Raw genomic sequence first — 23,450 nt, 5'->3', positions numbered from 1 at the left:
TTCTTAAATCCATTATAAGTAACTGACATGTATGACAGTCACGGTAAAAATACTATTGTGATTGCAGATTGTGATTAATGAAGCTGCAAAAAGGAATAGATGAGAGTAAAAATACAAGTCAAGATATAGAACTTTGCTTAAAAGTTAATTTGACATTCTTAGGAGGATTAAAGAAAAACAAAAGAGTTACGGAAATGAACCCGATGTTATCGGGATAATTAGGGGATGCAAAGGAACAGGATATGATAAGAATCAAAGGAATGTTCTGGTGTTTCTGTTTTTTGTTGTAACCTGAATGTTTGTTGAACACAAAGAATGTAACACTTAGTTAAATTGTGATTGATTGTACATGACTATAGAGAGATCATAATAGTATATAAGAAGCAAAAACTTTTGAGTAAAGGAAAAGTCATCATCATCTGCCTAAGACTCAGGACCCATCGACTCTGTCTGTCTATGTGTGTGTGTTTTTTGCTGACTCCACATCCCCCTTCGAGAACCCCCTAATAATTTGTCGAGGCTGGTCCCCAGCACCATTCCTTGGAAACTTTATACAGGGCTGTAGTGATTTGGAACCAATTCAACAGCACTTACCAAAAACACTATTAATGATGATTTCCACATTCAATTTTGTTTATCTCTCCTTTGAATGCACACAAATATAGCTCTCTAATAATAAATTTGCCAGAAAATTGTCTTCCAAATTTATTGGCAATGATAAGTGAGTGCACTTGTGATTCATTAGTTCATTGAAATATCTCAATTTGTATTCCACCAATTTCCAGAACCTTGTTCTTTGCCAATGCCATAAAGGTACTTTGGACTGCTTCCTTCAGTAGCATTGACTCTTGATCATATACTGCCTCATGAAATGATTGAACTGCAGGGGCCAGCCCTGCATGAACTGGGTTCCAGGAGGCGGACAGAGGATTAAATGACAGGAGACTCAAGATGGACAGTTGACTGAATGTCTTACAGATTCAGTTTAAATACATATTTCTTAGGAATGAGGGAGAGGGCAAATTATATATCTTTAGTTAAATGATTCACAAGACCTTTGCTAAATCACAATACCAGTGACATTATTCAGTGATAATAATATGTTGGAAATCAGTACGTGTAAAGACTGGTTTCATAGGTAGCGAACACAATTTCCAGGATAATTATAAAGATAAGGATCTAGAACTACATACTACAATAGTCACATACTTCAGAGTAATTTTCTTAGCTAACTTGTATTTCTACTATACAGGTCCATGTGGTCTTGGCCCATTGCTGATGGCTAGCAAGGTCTTCCTTGTAGCTCTCTCCAAAGTCTTCCTTGGTTTAGAGAGCTACCACTGAGAGGGCTTCACACACTTCCCTTAAATCCTACATTGAACATTGACTAATACTTTTTGATACAGTAGCTCTGTTTATTCCTTCTATCTTCTGTTGATGGTTTCATCATAGAATTCTTGATTTTGCCCATAGAATTATTCAATATTATAAATTGTGGCTTGAGTATTTCTTCTCTTCTTTCAGCGTGAGAAATCCTGAGTGTATTGTTCACTGTTGCTTTTCTAACTCCAGGTTTTTTCATATTTCATTATAATGCTTGCCTTTGCCTTGTTGGGAAGTCCTTTGCAATTTCCTGTTCTGATCTTTTCCCTCCTTATTTCTTCCATTTGCTTTAACATCTTTATACTGGAGAGCGAGTTTAAAGGATATCTTGTGCATCCTTTTGGTCTTTCCCTTATTCCTTAATGATCTTTTGCTTTCTTCCTGCATGATGTTCTTAATGGTATTCCACAAGTCTTCTGGACTATGGTAATTAGTGTCTAGTGCATCAAATCTATTCCTGAGATAATTTCAAAATTCAGGCATTATATGTTCAAAGTTATACTTTGAGTCTCATAGATTTGTTTGTTAAGCTTCAGCTTAAACTTGCATATGAACAGTGATGGTGTGTTCCACAGTCTTCCCCTGGTCTTGGTTTGACTAATGATATGGAGTTTTGACACTGTTTCTTCCCACAGATGTAGTCAATTTGATTTCTGTGTATTCTGTCTGTTGAGTTCCATGTGTATACTCATCTATACTATTTAGAAAATGTGCTTGCCACCAAAACTCATAGGTCTTGCAAAATTCTGTCATGCGATCTCCAGCATCATTTCTTTCACCAAATCCATATTTTCCAAGTACTGATCCTTTCTCTTTGTTTCCAGTCTTTGCATTCTAATCACTAGTAATAATCAGTATATATTGATTTTTTAAGACTGGAGAAGTTGGTAGAATTCTCCAGTTTCATCGTCGCTTAGTTTAATTGTTGGTGCAGTACTTTGAATAATTATGGTGCAGCTGATATTCTTAGTGTTGTTGTTGTTAAGTGTGGAGGAGTTGATTCTGATTCACAGTGGTCTTCTCTAGTGTTTCCAAAGAGCAGTTGGTGAGTTTAAATTGCTGGCCTTGGAAATTAAATTTTATCACCAACATTATTAGGATATATAAGATAAATTATGCATTATCAACAACTACAAATTTTAGTTATTAATTAAAATGAAGCAATCTTCAATATCATATTCACACATGATTTTTACAGTTTTCTTTGAGACTGATGGGAAAAGAAGAGTGGACTCCACTTTCCTGTGTACATCAGCCAACAAAATAGGCCTACAGTAGTTCTGGGGTGGTGGGGGGGGGGTGGAGAGAGGTATGTATGCAAAAACACTCAGAAATATATAATCATTTAAACAACCAGAGGGCACATTCTGAAAACCTGTGTTCTGGCCGACAACACACAGCCCTTTCTGTATCCATGAGTCTAAGAGTCCTCACCTGTTCTATCTCTCCAAGTCCTCATCTCTGCCTCCATCTCTCGTGTTGCTGCTTCTCTGGATAGGGTGCCACATTCTGCTCATGCTCTTCTCCCTTGATAATCCTAGGGTCCTCTGTTCCTGGATTGTAAGATTAACTACTCTTCCCTTTTTATTTTCTACTTTACAGTTGGGTTGTAAGAGTCGCAATTAATCATAATAACAATTACTCACTAATGAATCATAGGAATCTTATCCTCATCACCTTTCACCAGACCCATCTAAACAAGACGAAAACAGTTCAGTGAGGATTCTACATTCCCCTGCAAACTAAGAAATGAAACTCTATATTGAAAATTAGTAAGCCAGTCACTTTGTGTCTTCATAACGCCCCATTTTGGGTACCCAATGTCTAAATTGCCATGTGGCACTGTGGGTTTATGCGCCAGACTGCAAAGTTATTTGAACTGCAAGGTAGGTGGTTCAAGCTCACCAGCTGCTACTTGGAAACCCTATGCATGTTTGCTTTGGGTCAGAATCAACTTAACAGCACTTAACAACAACTGTATATAGAGGGGATAGGACTGATACTTGATGTAAGGACTCCTTCCCTCTCAAAATGTTAATATTTTGAGCTACTACATCCATACATATAGGTCAAGTTCATCAAATTGTAGCAATTTACACATATTTCCTTTATCATTTTTTTTTTCTTTAAATCTTCCTCTAGTTGAGTTCTGATCATCAAGTCATTGACGCTAGGTTGAATGGGTACTATCTACAAGTCTGGGCATTCTTTTGCATCTCCCCTCATTTCATATCAACTGAATGCTTCACTCTGAGCTCTAGCCCTCTGCGGCTATGTCGTTGTCCATGGGCTCAGGAGTCCCCAGATTTCACCAGACTTCAAACCAACCAACTCTTCCTCTTCTTTCTTTCATCTCCGTGTTGACAGCAGTCTGTGAAACATGGATGAACTCAGCCCATGTCTTCATTGCTACAGTTCTGCCACTTTCACTCACCAGTAGATTAATGTGTTCTATTTGAGTTTCAGTCTTAGGTGGGGAGGGTTGAGGGTTTCCTGAAGGGTCTTGATTGCTTGCTGTCTCCCCAGAGAACGACTTACTTGTTCTTTTAATAACCAATCAGACTGTTATTTTTGTTTTGGATTTTTTCTTGCGGATATTTCCTTCAGGAAGTATTTCCTACTCCTCTAGCTGCTCCAGGCTGGTGTGCTTGTGCTTTCAAGTGGGAATGTCCCACCTTAGAAGGTTCTGGATGGGGCTCAGGATTCCACCTAAGGTCCTATATACTACAAAAGTGTTGCAGGAAGCCTATTCCAATGGACAAGTTCTAGAATCACTTTTAGTTATTCCAATCAGGTTTAGGGTGGAGATGGGCTTACAAGCTTTCTGTAATCGTGTTTCCCAATATTCCTTTCTATCCCACTCAAGTGTGTGTTTTACAGTAGCTGTTGTTGTTAAGTGCCGTGGAGTCAGTTTTGACCCATAGCGACCCTGAACAGGTTTTCCGAGGCTGTAAATCTTTACGGGAGCAGAAAGCCTCATCTTTCTCCCCTAGAGCAGCTGGTAGTTTCAAACAGCTGACCTTGTGGTTCGCAGCCCAATTCATAACCGCTACACTACCAGACAGTAGTAGGCAAGGAAAAAATATTCATACAACAGTCAAGCATTATATTATTATTTCCCCTCTTCAAACTATGCTTGATCCCTGTATCACAGATTCCTGTTGTTATAATGTTGAGCATGCATCACTATTTACCTCTGTCTCATTTAGCCCATGCAAACTTGTCTCAATGTTTCCAACTTTTTGCTATTGTGAATAGTACTGCTATGAAAATTGGTTTACATGTATGTACTTGTGTTCTGGATTGTATTTCTTGTGGATATATACCAAGTAGAAGAATTGATGAATCATAAGGTATTTCTATTTCCATCTTTCTGAGGAAGTGCCAAACTGTTTTCCAGAGTGGTTGGATCATTTTGCATTCCCACAAGAAATGTAGGAGGGTCCCAGTATCTCTACATCCTCACCAGTATGTACTGTCCTCTGCTTTTTTTAACTTCACTGTTACTGTTGGTGTGAGATGACATCTCATTGTTGTTTTGATTTGCATTTCTCTAATGGCTAGTTATCATGAACATTTTTTCTTATGTTTGTTGGTTGCCCAGATCTCTTCTTTGGTGAAGTATCTGTTCATCTCCTGTGCCCATTTAGTAACTGGGTTATTTGTCTTTTTTTGTAGATGTGTTTTTGTTTCCTATAGATTTAAAAAATTAATCCCTTGTCTGATATGTCATTGCAAAAGTTTTCTGCCTATTCTGTGGGCTCCTTTTTGACTCTTTTGGTTAAAATTTTCCATGCACATCAGTTACTAATTTTCAGTATCCCAATTATCAATTTTGTCTTCTTTTGTTTGTGCAATTTTCACAATATTTGATCATCAGTGTGCACATTATATTGTTTTGCTTAAGTTCCATTGAATCAGTTCTGAACCAGAAAGACTCTGTGTAGGGCTTCTAAGGAAGAGCTGGTAAGTTTGAATTGCCAACCTTGCAGTTCAAACGGCTTTGCAGTCTGGCACATTGACCCACAGCAAGCCCTTAAAATTTTCCCTATTTTTCATTGATGACATTTATAATTCTGGGATTCACATTCAATTCTTCATTCCATGCTGAGTTGTATTTTGTAAACAGTGTGAGATAAAGGTCTTGTTTGAATCTTTTGCATATCGACTTCCAGTTCTGCTACTACTATCTGCTGAAAAGACTATCTCCTCCCCATTCTATGTATTTTGGACCTTTGTCAAAAATCAGTTGGCTGTATGTGTGTGGGTTAATTTCTGGATTCTCAGTTCTGTTCCATTGATTTTAATGACTTTCATGTTACCAGTGTAAGGCTGTTTTTACCACTGTAGCCATGTAGTAAATTTTGAAATCAGGGAGTGAGATATTTCCCACTTTTTTCTTATTTTTAAGCAGTGCTTTACTTATCCTGTGTCTCTTTCTTATCCATATAAAGTTTTTAATAGCTTTTTCAATATCTCTAAAGAATGCCATTGAAATCTGAATTGGAACTGCATTATATATGTAGATTGCTTTGGGTAGTATTGACATTTTTCACAATGATAAGTCTTCCTATCCAGGGGCACAGAATATTCTTCCATTTTTGTAAGTCTCTTTTGATTTCTTGTAATAGTGTTCTGTAGTTTTCTTTGTATAAGTCCTTTGTTTCTCTGGTTAGATTTATTCCTAAATATGTTATCCTTTGGGTGACTATTGTAAATGGTATTGCTTTCCTACTTTCCTTTTCAGCACTGTCATTGTTAGTGTAGAGGAATCCAATTGACTTTTATATGTTGATCTTGTACCTGCCACTTGCTGGATCTTCCAATGAGTTCTAGTAGTTTTTATTTTACTGAATTTTTGAGGTTTTCTATCTCAATGTAAAGACAACAAAATTTCTCATTACTGGACCAATAAACAACATTCTTATCAATGGAGAAAAGATTGACATTGTCAAGTAGTTCATTCTTCTTCGATCACCTATCAACACTCATGGAAGCAGCAGTCAAGAGATCAAACGACTTATTGCATGAGGCAAATCTGCTGCACAGGACCTTTATAAAGTGTTGAAGAACAAAGATGTCTGCTTGAGGACTAAGGTGTGCCTAACCCAAGCCATGATATTTTCAATAACCTCATATGCATGTGAAAGCTGGACAGTGAATAAGGAAGACTGCAGAAGAATTGTTGTGTTGGAGGAGAATATTGAAAGTGCAACGGTCTGCCAGAAGAACAAACAGATCTGTGTTGGAAGAAGTGCAGCTAGAGTGCTCCTTGGAGGCCAGGATAGCCAAACTTCATCTCTCATACTTCAGATATATTATCAGGAGGATATCATGTTTGGTAAGGTGGAGAGTCAGAGAAAAATAGGAGCCCCCACCCGCCAAGTGAAATGGATTGGCAATCTGGCAGTATCAATGGGCTCAAGTGTGGCAACAAATGTGAGGTTGGCCCAGGACCAGGCAGTGTTTCATTCTGTAATGCATAGGGTTGCTATGAGTTGGTACCAAATTGATGGCACCTAACAAAAATAAGATCATGATATCTGCAAATAGAGTTTTACTTACACTTTTCCAATTTGGATGCTTTAATTTCCCTATTTTGCCTTGTAGCTCTGGCTAAGCCTTCGAACACAATATTGAATAGGAGTTTTGTTAAAGGGCATCCTGTTCTCAAATGGAAGGCTTTCTGTTTCTCTCCATTAAGAGTGATGTTTGCTGTTTGCTTTGTATACATGCTCTTCACTATGTTGCAGAATTTGCTTTCAATTTCTACTTCATTGAGTATTTTTACCAAGAATGGAAGTTTTATTTTGTCAAATGCCTTTTCTGTATTAATTGATAAGACCATGTTGTTCTTTTCCCTTTTTTTTTTTATTATGTGGTTGGTTACATTGATTGTTTTTCTAATGCTGAACCATCCTTGCATCCTGATATGAACCCCACTTGGTAATGATGCATTATTATTATTATTATTATTTATTATTATTATTATTGATGTATTGTTGCATTCTCTTGGCATGGATTTTGTTTAGAATTTTTGCATCTATGTTCATGAGGGGTTTTGGTATATGATATTTCTTTCTTAGTGATGTCTTTCCCTGGTTTTGGTATGAGCGTTATGCTTGCTTTATAAAATGTATTAGGAAGTTTTCCATCTTTTTCTATATTGTGGAATAATTTGAGTAGGATTGGTGACAGCTCTTCCTTGAATGTTTGGTAAGACTCTCTAGTGAAACCATCTGGACCTGGACTGTTTTTGATTGGGAGTCTTTGATGACTTGATCAATATCTTCCTTTGTTATACGTCTGTTCAAGTTTTCTAGTTCACTCTGTGTAAGTGTAGATAGGTCATGCTTTTCTAAAAATGTATCCATCTCCTTTAGATTTTCATTTATGTTTTTTATTAAAGCTCTTCATAATGTTCCCTTATTATCCTTTTAATTTCTATTGGTTCTATTGTGACAACACCCATGTGGTTTCTTATGCATTTTAAGCATGTCTTTTCTCTCTTTTCTTTTGATTATTTTGCAAATGGTTCATTAATTTTATTAATTCTTTCAAAGAACCAGCTTCTTGTCCTATTGATTAATTGTATAGATTTCGTTTTTCAATCTCATTTATTGGTGCTCTAATCTTTATTGTTTATTTCCTTCTGTTGACTGTTGGTATACTTTGCTGTTTTTTTCTAATGGTTAGAGTTGTTGTGTTATATATTGATTTTGGCTCTTTATTCTTTTTGGATGTGTGCCTTTATTGCAATAAATTGTCTTCCCATCACTGCTTTTGCCATATCCCATAGATTTTTGTACAGTGTGATTTTGTTCTCATTTGTTTCTAAGAACTTTGTAAATTAACATTTTCTTTGCTGTCAGCTTGAGGACTAAGGTGTGCCTGATCCAAGCCATGGTATTTTCAATAACCTCATATGCATGCTAAAGTTGGACAGTGAATAAGGAAGATCGTAGAAGAATTGATGCCTTTGAGTTATAGTGTTGGAGGAGAATATTGAAAGTGCCATGGGCTGCCAAAAGAGCCGATAGATCCATTTTGGAAGAAGTGCAGCCAGAGTGCTCCTTCCAGGCCAAGATGGTCAAACTTCATCTCTCATTCTTTGAACATTTTGTCAGGAGTAACCAGTCTCTGGAGAAGGATATCATGTTTGGTAAGGTGGAGGGTCAGAGAAAAAGAGGAAGATCCCAACAAGATGGATTGGCCAAGTGGCATCATCGATGGACTCAAGTGTGGCAAGAATAGTGAGGTTGGCCCAGGATTGGGCAGTGTTTCTTTCTGTTGTGCATATGGTAGCTATGGGTTGGTACCAACTCGATGGCACAGACCAACAATAACAACTACCCAGGAGCTTTTAAGCTGGGTGTTATTCAGTTGTTCACACATTAGTGCACCTTCTGGAGACTCTCTGGGCAAATCTGTTCTTTGCCTAATGAGCTTTATGTTACCTTCAGACATACCTCTGCTACTGCATCCATCTTTAAATTATTTTGCATGTGAGACTAATGATATTGTTCAGAGATTCCACTTTCTACTGGATCATCTTTCTTTAGACTGGGCACAGATATGGCTCTCATCCAATCAGTTGGCCAGGTAGCTATTGTCCATATTTCTTGGCATAGACAAGTCAATGCTGTCATTGCTACATCAGTTTGTTGAAACATTTAAATTTACATACCCATTATCCACACAAAATAGATACATTAATTCAAAATTAAAGAAATAATAAAATACATAAGGCCTAAAATTAAATTCCTCTTTGAAGAAAATATAGAGGTAAATCTTCAGGATCTTGGATTAAGAAATAATTTCTTTCAAAAGTACAGGTAAAAATGAAAAAAAAAAAAAAAAAAAAGATAAATTGAAGTTCATCAACACTGAACAAGTTTGTTCATCCAATTACATGAGCTAAAGAATGAGAAAGGCGGCACACACCATAGATAAATATTTACAGATCGTGTGTCTGGTTGTGGTTGTTTTTGTTAAGTGCTGCCAAGTCCTTTCCACCTCATAGCCGAACTTCGCAAGTGTTCTAAGGTGTTTCTGATGGATTTTAATGCCAACCCTGTGATTTTAGTAACATGATTATCCTACAGCGTCACAGCAAGACTCTATATATCTGGTATAAGTTTAATATTCAGCATATATAATGAACATTTAAAATTCAATAACAAAAATTATACTTCATTAAAAATGAGAAAAGGACTTGGAGAGATATATTTTTAAAGACATACAAATTGCACTTTACATGATTCTCAACATCAATTGTCATTGAGAAAATGCAGCTCAAAAGCATATTGAACCAGAGAATAATTGATGTGCTGGAATTATGATGTTGGTGAAGATTATTGAAGGTGTCATGCACTGCAAGAAGAACAAACAAATCTGTCCTGGAAAAATCACAGTCAGAATACGCCTTAAAAGCCAAGATGGTGCACTTTGGACATGTTGTCAGGAAGGTTCAGTCCATGTAGGAGGACATCATGCTTGGTATAAAGTGGATAGTCCAGAGAAAATGTGGAAGATCCCCAACAAGGTGGATTGACACAATTGTAGCTAAATGGGCTCAAACTGATCAACAACTGTGAACATGGTACAGGACAGGGCAATTTTTTGTTCTGTTGTACATAGGTTTACTGTGCCAGAATTAACTCAATGGTACCTAATAATAACAACAAAAAGTCTAGACATGCTGTAAGGAGGGGAACTAGGGCTCAATAAAGGACATCATGAAGAGTGGCTTTTGGGTTCGAATTGCTGACTTAGTGGTCAGTGAAAAAAGAGGAAACCTGTCAATGTGATAAATGGAAATGGTGACTACAACAATGTGTTCAAAGAAAATAATTGTGAGGATGGTCCATTAACTGACAGTATTTTCTTGGGAACACTATACAGAGTTTCTGTGAATCAGAAATGACTCAGCTGCACTCTACTACAACAAGATCATTACAAAAGAAAATAAAAGTCATTCTCTATAGTTTGAATTTATTTTTTAACTTATATTAAAACATTAGTTATTATCTGGTTGGTAGTAATTTAGATTTGTCAAGATAATGAACATATTCCCTTTAGAATTCTTGTTTTTTCTCCCTGAGGAAAAAATGGGAACAATACAAGTTATACAATAAAGAACATATATGTAAATGAGAAATTTGCTTTTCTTTACTGGTGCATTATTGTTGATTTGATCATTTTCATTTTACATTCTTTTTTTGGAAACTTCACGTTGTTAATGAAATATCTGAAACTGGAATAAAAAACAAGCAAACAAACAAGCCAACTACATTGAGATATTACAACATACCCATTTGTATTGCAGCAATAATAGTAATAATAATAATAATAATTTCTCAATTTGGACTCAGGGGTACCCTGTTTGTTACAGAGCAGAACTGCCCCCATAGGGTTTTTTGGCTGTAATTTTTATGGAAGCAGATATCCATTCCTATCTTCTTCATTGTCATTGGAATGGTTTAAACTTTGAATCTGTATTTGTGCCCATTCCAAAGAGAGGTGACCCAATGGAATGCAGAAATCATTGGACAATCTCTTTGATATCCCATGCAAGTAAAGTTTTACTAAAGGTAATAAAGAAATGGCTGCAAGCATACATTGACAGAGAACTTCCAGAGGTTCAAGCTAGATTCAGAAGAGGCCGTGGAATGAAAGATATCATTGCTGATGTCTCATGGATCTTGGCTGAAAGCACAGAATATCAGAAGGATGTTTATCTGTGCTTTATTGACTGTGCAAAGGCTTTTGATTGTGTGGATCATGACAAGCTATGGACAACATTGCGAAGTATGAGTGTTCTGGAACACTTAATTGTAATCATGAGGAATCTGGACTTGGACCAAGAGACAGTTGTTCAAACAGAACATGGGAACATTGAATGGTTTAAAATTAAGAAAACAGTGTGACAAGATTGTATTCTTTCACCATACTTATTCAACTTGCATGCTGAGTAAATTATCTGAGAAGCTGGGTTCTATGAAGAAATATGTGGCATCAGGATTGGAGGAAGACTCATTAACAACCTGAGACATGCAGATGACACAACTTTGCTTGCTGAAAGTGAAGAGGACTTAAAACATTTACTGATGAAGATCAAAGAGCACAGCCTCCAGTATGGATTACATCTCAATGTCAAGAAAACAAAAATCCTCACCACTGGACCAATAAACAACATTCTTATCAATGGAGAAAAGATTGAAGTTGTCAAGGACTTCATTCTTCTTGGATCAACTATTAACACTCATAGACGCAGCAGTCAAGAAATCAAATGACGTATTGCATTAGGCAAATCTGCTGCTCAAGACCTTTATAAAGTGTTGAAGAGCAAAGATTTCAGTTTGAGGACTAAGGTTCACCTGACCCAAGCCATGGTATTTTCAATGACCTCATATGCATGTGAAAGATGGACAGTGAATAAGGAAGACCAAAGAAGAACTGATGCTTTTGAATTATGGTGTTGGAGGAGAATATTGAAAGTGTCATGGGCTGCCAGAAGATTCAATAGATCCGTTTTGGAAGAAGTGCAGCCAGAGTGCTCCTTGGAGGCCAGGATAGCCAAACTTCATCTCTCATATTTCAGATATATTGTCAAGAGAGACCAGTCGCTGGAGAAGGATATCATGTTAGTTAAGGTTGAGGGTCAGAGAGAAAGAGGAAGACCACTAAGGAGATGGATTGGCCAAGTGACAGCATCGAAGGACTCAAACATGGCAACAGTAGTGAGGTTGGCCCAAGATCAGGCAGTGTTTTGTTCTGCTGTATATAGGGTCGATATGAGTCAGTACCAACTTGATGACACCTAACAACAACAACAGCATGCAAAACCAACAGTCTACATTACTCTCAATAGAGAGAAAGTGAAAGTCGTCCCCTTGTTAACAGGAGCCAGCGAAGGATGCCCTTTATCACCACTCCAATTAAATATTGTTTTGGAAGCCTTAGCCAGAGCTTTGTGGCAAGATAGGGAAATTAAAGGCATCCAAATTGGCAAAGAAAGGAGCTCTGGTATCGTAGGTAGTAATTTTGAATTGGGCTGTGAACCACAGGGTCAGCAGATCAAAACTACCAGCTGTTCCAAGGGAGAAAGATGAGGCTTTCTGCTCCAGTAAAGATTTGTAGCCCCAGAAACCCTCTACTGGGTCACCATAAGTCGGAACTGACGCCACAGCACATAACCACCACCACCATCAAATAGGCAAAGAAGAAGCAAAACTCTTCTGTTTGCAGATGCTATGATCCTATACATAGAAAACAAAAAGACTCAGTAAAAAACCTACTCTACCTTATTGGAAGATTCAGCAAAGTGGCAGGGTATAAGATAAACATACAAAAAACAGTTGGATTTCTCTATAGTAATAATGACAACTCTGAAAAGGATATTAGGAAAGCAATACCATTTATAATAGCTGCCCAAAGGATGAAATATCTATGAATAAATGTAACCAGCAAAACAAAGAAACTATACAAAGAAAACTACAAAACACTACTACAAGAAACCAAAAGAGACATAAAAACAGAAGAATATACCATGTTCCTGGATAGGAAGACTTAACATTGTGAAAATGTAAATACTGCCTAAAGCAATTTACACATATTATAATGCAGATTCCAAAAACATTCTTCAATGATATGGAATAATAATTACAAACTTTATATAGAAATCAAAGAGACCCAGGATAAATAAACCACTGTTTAAGAAGAAGAATAAATTTGGAAGCCTCTCACTCAATGATTTAAAAATTGAGTACATGTCTACAGTGGTGAAGACAGGTTGGAACTGGTACAATGAAAGATACATAGATCAATGGAAGAGAATAGAGTATCCAGAAATTAACCCATCTACATACAGCCAACTGATTTTCAACAAGCTGCCTAAATATATCACAAGGGTAGAGGATAGTCTCTTCAGTAGATGGAGCTGGCAAAACTGTAAAGTGATATGTAAAAGATTGAAACAAGACCTTTACCTCACATCCAAATGAAAAACTAACTCAGCATGGATTAAAGACCTAAATATGAATCCTAGAATTATGAAGGCCATCGATGAAAAAATAGGGACAAATGTGAGGACTCTAATTCAGGGACTACACACACTACCAAACATTTTGAAAACTATACAAACAAAAGTAGACAAAATAGATGATTGGGACATATTAAAAATTAAAAACTTATGTGCATCAAAGACTTCACCAGAAGAGCAAAAGGGAAAACCACATAATGGGCAAAAAAAAATTTTTTGCAATGACACAGGAGAAAAGGGACTCATTTTAAAAATATATAGAAAACTATTACACCTCTACAAAAAAAAAAAAAAAGAAAAGAAAAAGAACCAAATTAAAATACAGGCATAGGACATGAACAGACAACTGCCTCTTCCAAGGAAGAGATCCGGGCAGCCAACAAACATATGAAGAAATATTCACAATCTTAGCCATTAGAGAGACGCTAATAAAAAGAACAATGACATATCATCTCACACCAGCAATAACAGCAAATAAAAAAGTAGAGGACAATAAATGCTGGCAAGAATGTGGACAGATTGGGACGCTCCTGCATTACTGGTGGGATTGCAAAATGGTCAACCTCTCTTGAAAACAAAATGGCGCTTCTTCAGAAGGTTAAAATAGAAATACCTTATGATCCAACAATTCCTCTACTTAGTATTCAACCACAAGAAATATGAGCCATAACATGAGTAGATACATGCACACAAATGTTCATAGCAGCACTATTTACAACACTAAACGATGGAGACAGCCTAAGTGCTCATCAACTGAAAAATGGATAAACAAACATTGCTATATACACACAATGGCATATTATGCTACCTTGAGGAACAACAAGGCAGCTGTAAGCTACCCCATAATATGGATGAAACTTGAGAACATTTTTTGCTGTTGTTAGGTGCCATGGAGTCAGTACTAATAGCGACTTTATGCAGAGTAGAATGAAACACTGCCCAATTCTTGGCCAGCCTCATTATTGTTGCCATGCTTGAGTCCAGCGATGCTGCCACTTGGCCAATCCATCTCCTTGGGGGTCTTCCTCTTTTTCTCTGACCCTCCACTTTACAAAACATGATATCCTTCTCCAGCTACAGGTCCCTCCTGACAGTATGTCTGAAGTATGAGAGCTAAACTTTGGCCATCTTGGCCTAGAAGGAGCACTCTGGCTGCACTTTTCCAAAATGGATCTATTGGTTCTTTTGGCAGCCCGTGGCACTTTCAATATTCTCCTCCAACACCATAACTCAAAAGCATCAATTCTTTTACAGTCTTCCTAATTCACTGTACAGCTTTTGCATGCATGTGAGGTTATTGAAAATACCATGGCTTGGGTCAGGACCACATTAGTCTTCAAGCTGACATCTTTGCTCTTCAACACTTTAAAAATGTCTTGTGCAGCAGATATGCCTAATGCAATAAGTCATTTGATTTCTTGACTGCTGCTTCCGTGAGTGTTGTTAGTTGATCCAAGAAGAATGAAGTAATTGACAACTTCAATCTTTTGTCTGTTGATAAGAATGTTGTTTGAGGATTTTTGTTTTCTTGACATTGAGATGTAATCCATACTGAAGGCTATGCTCTTTGATCTTCATCAGTAAATGTTTTAAGAACTCTTCACTTTCAGCAAGCAAGGTTGTATCATCTGCATATCGCAGGTTGTTAATGAGTCTTCCTTCAATCCTGACGTCATGTTTTTCTTCATATAATCCAGCTTCTCAGATTATTTGCTCAGCATGCAGGTTGAATAAGTTTGGTGAAAGGACTACATTCTTGTCACACAGCTTTCTTCATTTTAAACCATTCACTGTTCCCATGTTCTGTTCAAACAACCGCCACTTGGTCCATGTACAGATCCCTCATGAGCACAATTAAGTGTTCCAGAATACTCATACTTCACAATGTTGTCCACAGCTTGTCATGATCCACACAATCAAAAGCCTTTGCATAGTCAATAAAGCAAAGGTAAACATCCTTCTGATATTCTTTGCTTTCAGCCAAGATCCATCAGATATCCTTTGTTCCACAGCCTCTTCTGAATATGGCTTGAACCTCTGGAAGTTCTTTGTCAATGTATGCTTGCAGCCATTTCTATATTACCTTTAGTAAAACTTTACTTGCATGGGATATCAAAGATCTTGTCTGATGATTTCCACATTCCGTTAGGTCACCTCTCTTTGTAATGGCACAAATACGTATCTCTTCTAATCAGTCGGCCAGATAATGGTCTTGCAAATTTCTTGGCAAAGATGAGTGAGTACCTCCTGTGCTGCCTCAGTTTCTTGAAAGATTACAATTTTTATTCCATCAATTCCTGGTGCCTTGTTCTTAGCCAATTCCTTCAGTACACTTAGAATTCCTCCTTCAGTATCATTGGTTCTTGATCATGTTACCTCTTAAAACGGTTGAACATTAGCCATTTTCTTTTTGTACAGTGTATTCTTTGTGTATTCTTTCCATCTTCTCTTGATGCTTTCTGCATCATTCAATAATTTACCCAGAGAATCCTTCAATAATGAAAGTTGAGGCTTGATTTTTTTTCTTCAGTTCCCTCAGCTTGAGAAATGCTGAGAGTGTTCTTCGTTTTTGGTTTTCTGACTCCAGATCTTTGCACATTTTGTTGTAATATTTGGCTTTATCTTATCGAGCTGATCTTTGAAATTTTCTGTTCAGCTCTTGTACCTCCTTGGTGCCATCAAGTCAGTACTGACTCATAGTGACCATATGCACAACAGAACGAAACTATGTCCTCTTCTGTGCTATCCTCACAATTACTTCTAAACTTGAGCGTCTTGCTGTTACCATTATTCCAATCCATTTTGTTGGGGGTTCTCTTCTTTTTTCGCTCACCCTCCTGAAAAACCTCTGAAGTATGAGAGACAAAAACAACATTCTGGCTGGACTTCTTCCAACAAAGATTTATTTGTTATTTCAGTGGTTCTTTGAGAATCCCTGGAAGCTGTAAGTAACAATTTTACAGCTTATAGTTGGGTTTTGAACATTTTCTTGGTTGGCAATTGAGTATGTTTACTTTTCATCTCTGCCATTTACTCTCAGGCTCATAGTATTGAATCCATGCCTCTCCACCAGTAACATTTTTTTTAAAATAAACTTTTACCTTCCTTTGAAAGTAAGATTTGGTTATCATAACCAATTTTGTTTGCAGAGATCCACATTTATATCTTCACATAAGTGACCTTGAAAGGAAAGTGCTGATAGGACAGTGCACCCAACAGCAGTTTTAATATCATCAGCGGTTGGATAATTTTTGAATCACTCTCATAGCTGTAAGTCGGTATATAAGATAGCTGTATTGTCTGTCTCTGATGTGGGGGAAGATAGTGGAAAGCTGAGACTGAGTCATAAACCTTATTCTGGAGTATAATTTTATTTGTAAAATTACTAAATATTTTAAATACTCTTAAAAACTAACATATTGTAATTTTAAAAAAATTTAACATCACCAACTTTTCCCAGAATAAACACATGTTAGGAATTTGCTATATAATCTTCAGCCTTTTTTTTTTTTCTTTCTCTTTTTAAGTAGCCAAATCATATTCTTGGTGAAGACAACCCTTTTGTATTCCCTTTATTACTTGCCCACCTTACCTAAGTCAATGTATACCTTCAGTGCTGCTGTTGTGTTGCTAATATGGAGACAGCACATTTCATTATTTTGTCACCCCATCTTTCTATCAGATTTATCAACAACATCGAACCCCAGAAACCAAACAATTATTTCAGAATTCATTCTACTGGGAATATCAGATAATCAAGAATTATAGCCTTTCATATTTATCTTGTTTCTGATCATGTGCCTTGTCACTGTCCTTGGAATTCTGTTCATAATCCTAGCTCTCAGCTCTGATTCCCACCTGTACAACCCCATGTACTTCTTTCTCTCCTATCTGTCCTTTACTGATTTATGCTTGAGCATGACTACCAAAATTGCTTGTGAATATCCAGACACAGAATCACAGCATCACTTATATAGGCTGTATCAACCAGATTTTCTTTGTTACAGCTTTTTTTGGTTTTGAAAATTTTATTCTTCTGTAATGGCTTATGGTTACTATGCAGCCATTTGTCACCCACTCAGGTACACAGTCATCATGAACTCCTGCTTCTGTGGACTACTGATTCTACTTTCCTTGTTCATTAGTATGGTGAATGCTCTGCTCCACAGTCTAATGGTTTTGCATCTGTCCTTCTGCACAAACCTGGAAATCCCTCAATTCTTCTGTGAACTTACTCAGGTCCTTAAGATTGCCTGTTACAATACCCTCATCAATAATATCCTGATATACTTTTTGGCTTGCATATTGGGTGGTATTCCTCTCTCTGGCATCTTATACTCTTACACTCCTTGTGTGCTCCTTGGAGGCCAGGATGGCCAAACTTTGTCTCTCATACTTTAGACATATTGTCAGGAGAGACCAGTCACTGGAGAATGGTATCATGTTTGCTAAGGTGGAGGGTCAGAGAAAAAGAGGAAGACCCCCAGTGAGATGGATTGGCCAAGTGGCAGTGTCAATGGGCTCAAGTGTGGCAACAGTAGTGAGGTTGGCCCAGGATTGGGCAGTGTTTCGTTCTGCTGTGCATAAGATCGCTATGAGTCGGTAATGACTCAATGGCACCTAACAAAAACATCAACAACATCACCAATAAAATTCAATCATATACCTGTTAACTCCTAAAAAGAGTCAAAACCTTAGAAACCCTATACAGAGTTGCTATGTGTCAGAACTACCTCAACTACTTAGCAACAACAATATAACCAGACGTGGGGAATATTATTAATGGTGGTGTCGGTGGTGTGTCATGGAGTCAGCCCAGACTCACAGAGACCCTGTATAGAGATTCTGAGGTGGTAAACCTTTACAGGAGCAGAAAATCTCATATTTCTCCCACGGAACTGCTGGTAGTTTTGAACTGTTGACCATGAGATTAGCAGCCCAACTCATAACCACTATGCAACCTGAGCTCCTTGAAAAATATTACTAGATAAACCATGTGCAGTGTCATGCCATTTAGAAGTCAATCCTAGCCACTACAAGCACTTAATGCAATGCCTGCCACATACTAAAAGCTTAATAAAGCTCAACTTTGTTGTTGTTGTTAAGTACCATGGAGTTGGTTCCAACTCATAGCTATCCTGGTCAGGTTTTCCGAGGCTTGTAAATCTTTACAGGAGCAGAAAGCCTCATCTTTCTCCAGCGGAACAGCTGGTAGTTTCGAACTGCTGACCTTAAGGTTCACAGCCCAATTCGTAACCACTATGCTACCAGAGTTCCTTAAAGCTCAACAAATATCATCTTATTCCATTTATTGCCAATATTCTTAAGTAATTTCATCATTTTGCTTGCACATATTGTTTATATTTTCTTCAGTAATTATATTTTCGTGACTTTATTTTAGCAACTATCATAGGTTTTTTCTCTCTTATGTATATAGTCAAATGAGCAATTAGAGAATGTTCTAGGGAAACATTTCTAAGATTACAGTATCTAGCAATTTCTTTTTGAGATCCTGATGTACTCAAGTCTTTGTACCATGGCTTTCATAGTTTTGTTGTTAAGTGCCATTGAGTTGATATTGACTCATAGTGACCCTGCATAGGATTTTCAAGTAGCAGATGGTGAGTTTGAATCACCAAAGTGTTATTTAAACTGACCTTGCAGTCCAGTGTTTTATTATTCCACAGCACAACACTACTTTTGAGGCTTTTAAGTTACCATCGAGTTTGAGCCACCGACAACAGTCCTCCTTGAGGATCAAAAAGACATTGTGGTCCAATGCATTCTACAGAACCACACAAAAACTCCACAGTGTCATATTGTTGTTAATGGCTGTCGAGTTGATTCCAACCCCTAGTGACTCTGTATAGAGTTCCTAGGAGTGGCTGGTGAGCTTGAATCGTCATCCTTGTGGTTCAAACTGACTTTGCAGTCCAGCATATTAACCTGTATCACCACATTAGATGACCATATATTTAGTATCTGAATTAAGAAAGGTCATTCCTCAATTTTACTAGTGAAGATAGCATATAAAAATTGGTGTATACAATAGGTCTGTAGTTCCTAAGGAGTACTAATGTAATGACACATAGACATCTTATCACCAGGCTAAGAAATAAAGCATTATAATCTGTTGGGAGTGATTTGAGCTAATGGTCTCAGACTTGGGGGTAGTTTAACTGAAAGATTGCAACTGAATAGTCATGGTCCAGAAAATTGGGCCGCTCCCGGGACAACTTGCCCCACTGAAGAATTCGCAGGATAGGGACAGGGAACTTGTAAGGTTTTTTCTTTGTATGACCTTCAACTCAAGTCTGCAAAAACATCTCACTGCCCTATCTCAGTTTCCTTAGCAACCATAAGTTAAATTCTTCTGATAAAGTCCTGCTTACTGCATGCATCAATAGCACCAGATGTTATTGTTTTCCCTGCCCCCAGTACCTCTTTTGATATGTGTATATAATAAACCTGCTGAATCTAGGTCTGAGTCACATTATCTCCATCAGAGTTCTGCGTCCCACCTGGTCCTATTTCATTTGGTGTCTTGTGTCTTCCTTTTTTTTTTTTTTTTTTTTGAATCTCCCTTTGCCCCTTGTTGTTATGTGCCATGGAGTCTGTTCCAACTCATAGCAACCTTGCACAAGATTTCCAAGGCTGTAAAGTTTTATGGAAGCAGAAGGCCTCATCTTTCTCCCGTGGAACAGCTGTAGTTTCAAACTGCTGGCCTTGTGATTCGCAGCCCAATTCGTAACCACTACGCTACCAGAGTGCCTTCCCTTTGCCCCTAATAAGGTTTAATCTTTCTGTGGGGGTTGTGAAATATAGCCACTTGTCAGATGTGGCAATATTCACCATGGCAACCACTTGAACAGTCATCAAATGTCATCCTAAATCTGATTTCGAGAGATAATTACTATCTTGAATTCTGTATTTATTATTTCTTTGATGCTATATTATTAGATGAATTCTATAAAATTTCCAGAATATGAGAATATTTTCCTAACAAATTGTTATTATCAAAGGTTTTAACTGCATCTTTATATCACCATACTGTATATCTCTCTATAATGCATAAATAATTTGACTCTTTTAGAACTTATTACAAGTATAAGTATTTTGTGGTTGTTGTTTAATGTGGTAGATATATATGTAATAAAAACTACAATTGTTTACTTTCTACAAGTTACAATTATAAAGCATTAATTATATTCACAATGTTTTACAGCTTTTACCTGTATCTTGCTTCAGAACTTTTACAAAATGATCCTTCCCACAAAAAAACTGTACCTATTGTGCATAGGATCACTATGAGTCAGTACAGACTCAATGGCACCTAACAATAACAATAAATCAGTAACTCACCTATCTTTTCTCAACCAAGCCCTTAAAACCCATTATGTTCTTTTTACCTCTACAGTTTTGCTTAATCTGATATTCCTAATAAATAACATTTTAAAAATTGTGAACTTTCGTGTCTGGTTCTTTTGCTTAACGTAATAATTCAAACTCTATTAATATTATAGTATATACCACAGTTTTGGTTTTTAGTTTAATAATACACCATTACATACTTTTTGTTGTTGTTTTTGTCAGGTGCCATTGATTCGGAAGTGCCTCATAGCGACCCCATACACAGCAGAATGAAACAATGTCTGATCCTGGGCCAACCTCACTACCGCCGCCACACTCAATGCCATCAATGATGCCACTTGGCCGATCCATCTTTTTGGGGGTCTTCTTATTTTTCTCTGACCCTCCATCTTACCCAGCATGACATCCTTCTCCAGCAACTGTTCCCTCCTGACAATATGTCAGAAGTATGAGAGACGAAGCTTAGCCATCCTGGCCTCCAAGGAGCACTCTGGCTGCACTTCTTCCAAAATAGATCTATTGGTTCTTTTGGAAGTCCATGGCACTTTCAATATTCTCCTCCAACACCACAATTCAAAGGCATCAATTTTTCTACAATCTTCCTTATTCATCGTCCAGCTTTCGCATCCATGTGAGGTGATTGAAAATACCATGGCTTGGGTCAGGCGCACCTTAGTCCTCAAGCTGACATCTTTGCTCTTCAACACTTTAAAAAGTTCCTGTGCAGCAGATTTGCCTAATCCCATACGTCGTCTGATCTCTTGACTGCTGCTTCCGCGAGTGTTGATAGTTGATCCAAGAAGAATGAAGTCCTTGACAACTTCAATCTTTTCTCCATTAATAAGAATGTTGTTTATTGGTCCAGTGGTGAGGATTTTTGTTTTCTTGACATTGAGATGCAATCCATACCAAAGGCTGTGTTCCTTGATCTTCGTCAGTAAATGTTTCAAGTCCTCTTCACTTTCAGCAAGCAAAGTTGTATCACCTGCATATCACAGGTTGTTAACGAGTCTTCCTCCAATCCTGACGCCATACTTTTCTTCATAGAATCCAACTTCTCCTATTATTAGTTCAGGATACAGGTTGAATAAGTATGGTGAAAAAACACAACCTTGTCGCACACCTTTCCCAATTTTAAAACATTCAGTGTTCCCATGCTCTGTTCGAACAACTGCTTCTTGGTTCAGGTACAGATTTCTCAGAAGTACATTAAGTGTTCTGGAATACTCATACTTCTCAATGTTGTCCATAGCTTGCATAGTTTTAGCAACCCATTAATCCATTTGTCTGTTCATAGGCATATAAGAGGTTTTAATTTTTTATCTATTCTGAGGAATAGTATTATAAATATTTGTGTACAAATCTTGGGGTGCATATGTGCTTTCATATCTTTTGGATATATATCTTTGAGTGTGAATTCTGTGTCGAATGGTATCTCTATGTTTATCTGTTTGAGAAATGTGCAAATTATTTTCCAAAGTTGCTATATTCTTTTACATTTCCAGAGCACTGCGTAGAGAGTTCTTTTTTTTTTTTTTTTTGCAACCTTACCAGCACTCATTATTTTCAATTATTATTATTATGACAAGGTCGTTAAATGAAATAAACAGTTTATGCATGAGTACTAAACAAAAAATTCAAAGTTTAAACCATTCCAATGACAATGCAGAAGATAGGAATGGATATATGCTTCCATAAAAATTACAGCCAAGAAAAACCTATGGGGGCAGTTCTGCTCTGTAACAAACTCTGTAACAATCTCAGGGTACACTTGAGTCCAAATCGAGAAATTATTATAATTATTTTTATTATATATATATACTATTATTGCTGCAATACAAATGGGTATGAAGAAATATCTCAATATAGTTGGCTTGTTTATTTGTTTTTCTTTCTAGTTTCAGACATTTAATTAACAACGTGAAATTTCCACAAAAGGAATGTAAAATGAAAATGATCAAATCAACAATAATGCACCAGTAAAGAAAAGCAAATTTCTCATTTACATATATGTTCTTTATTTTATAACTTGTATTATCCCCATTTTTTCCTTAGGGAGAAAAAATCAAGAATTCTAAAGGGAATATGCTCATTATCTTGAAAAATCTAAATTATTACCAACCAGATAATAACTAATGTTTAAATACAAGTTAAAAAAGAAATTCAAAGTATAGAGAATGACTTTTATGTTTCTTGTAGAGATCTTGTTGTAGTAGAGTGTAGCTGAGTCATTTCTGATTCATAGCAACACTGTATAGTGTTTCCAAAGAGCAGCTGGTGGGTTTGAACTACCAATCTTACAATGTTAACAGATCAGCGATCTGGGTGAAAAAAAAAAAATACTATTTTTTTAGGTGTCCAGAATGGTCACATTTAGAGAAACCACATGTATAACAAAAGAAAACACTGCCAGTTACTAGACTAGCCTCACAATTATTTTCTTTGAGCAAATTGTTGTAGTCACCATTTCCAATTATCACATTGAAAGATTTCTTCTTTTTTCACTGACCTCTAAGTCAGCAATTCGAACCCACCAGCCACTCTTCATGATGTCCTTTACTGAGGCTTGGTTCCTCCTGACAGCATGTCTAGACTTTTTGTTGTTATTACTAGGTACCATTGAGTTAATTCTGGCACAGTAAACCTATGTACA

The 23,450-nt window shown here is 37.0% G+C and overlaps 1 pseudogene; it reads left to right on the top strand.

The window, feature by feature from the left end:
* Positions 1-22,933, top strand: part of LOC102835950 — a 33,936-nt pseudogene extending 11,003 nt beyond the window's left edge.
* Positions 22,934-23,450: the final 517 nt, after the last annotated feature.

The sequence above is a fragment of the Chrysochloris asiatica genome, unplaced genomic scaffold (assembly GCF_000296735.1).
Source record: "Chrysochloris asiatica unplaced genomic scaffold, ChrAsi1.0 scaffold00549, whole genome shotgun sequence".
NCBI classification, from domain to species: Eukaryota; Metazoa; Chordata; class Mammalia; order Afrosoricida; family Chrysochloridae; genus Chrysochloris; species Chrysochloris asiatica.
The sequence above is the reverse complement of the archived record's forward strand: the minus strand, read 5'-3'. Positions and strand labels throughout refer to the sequence as shown.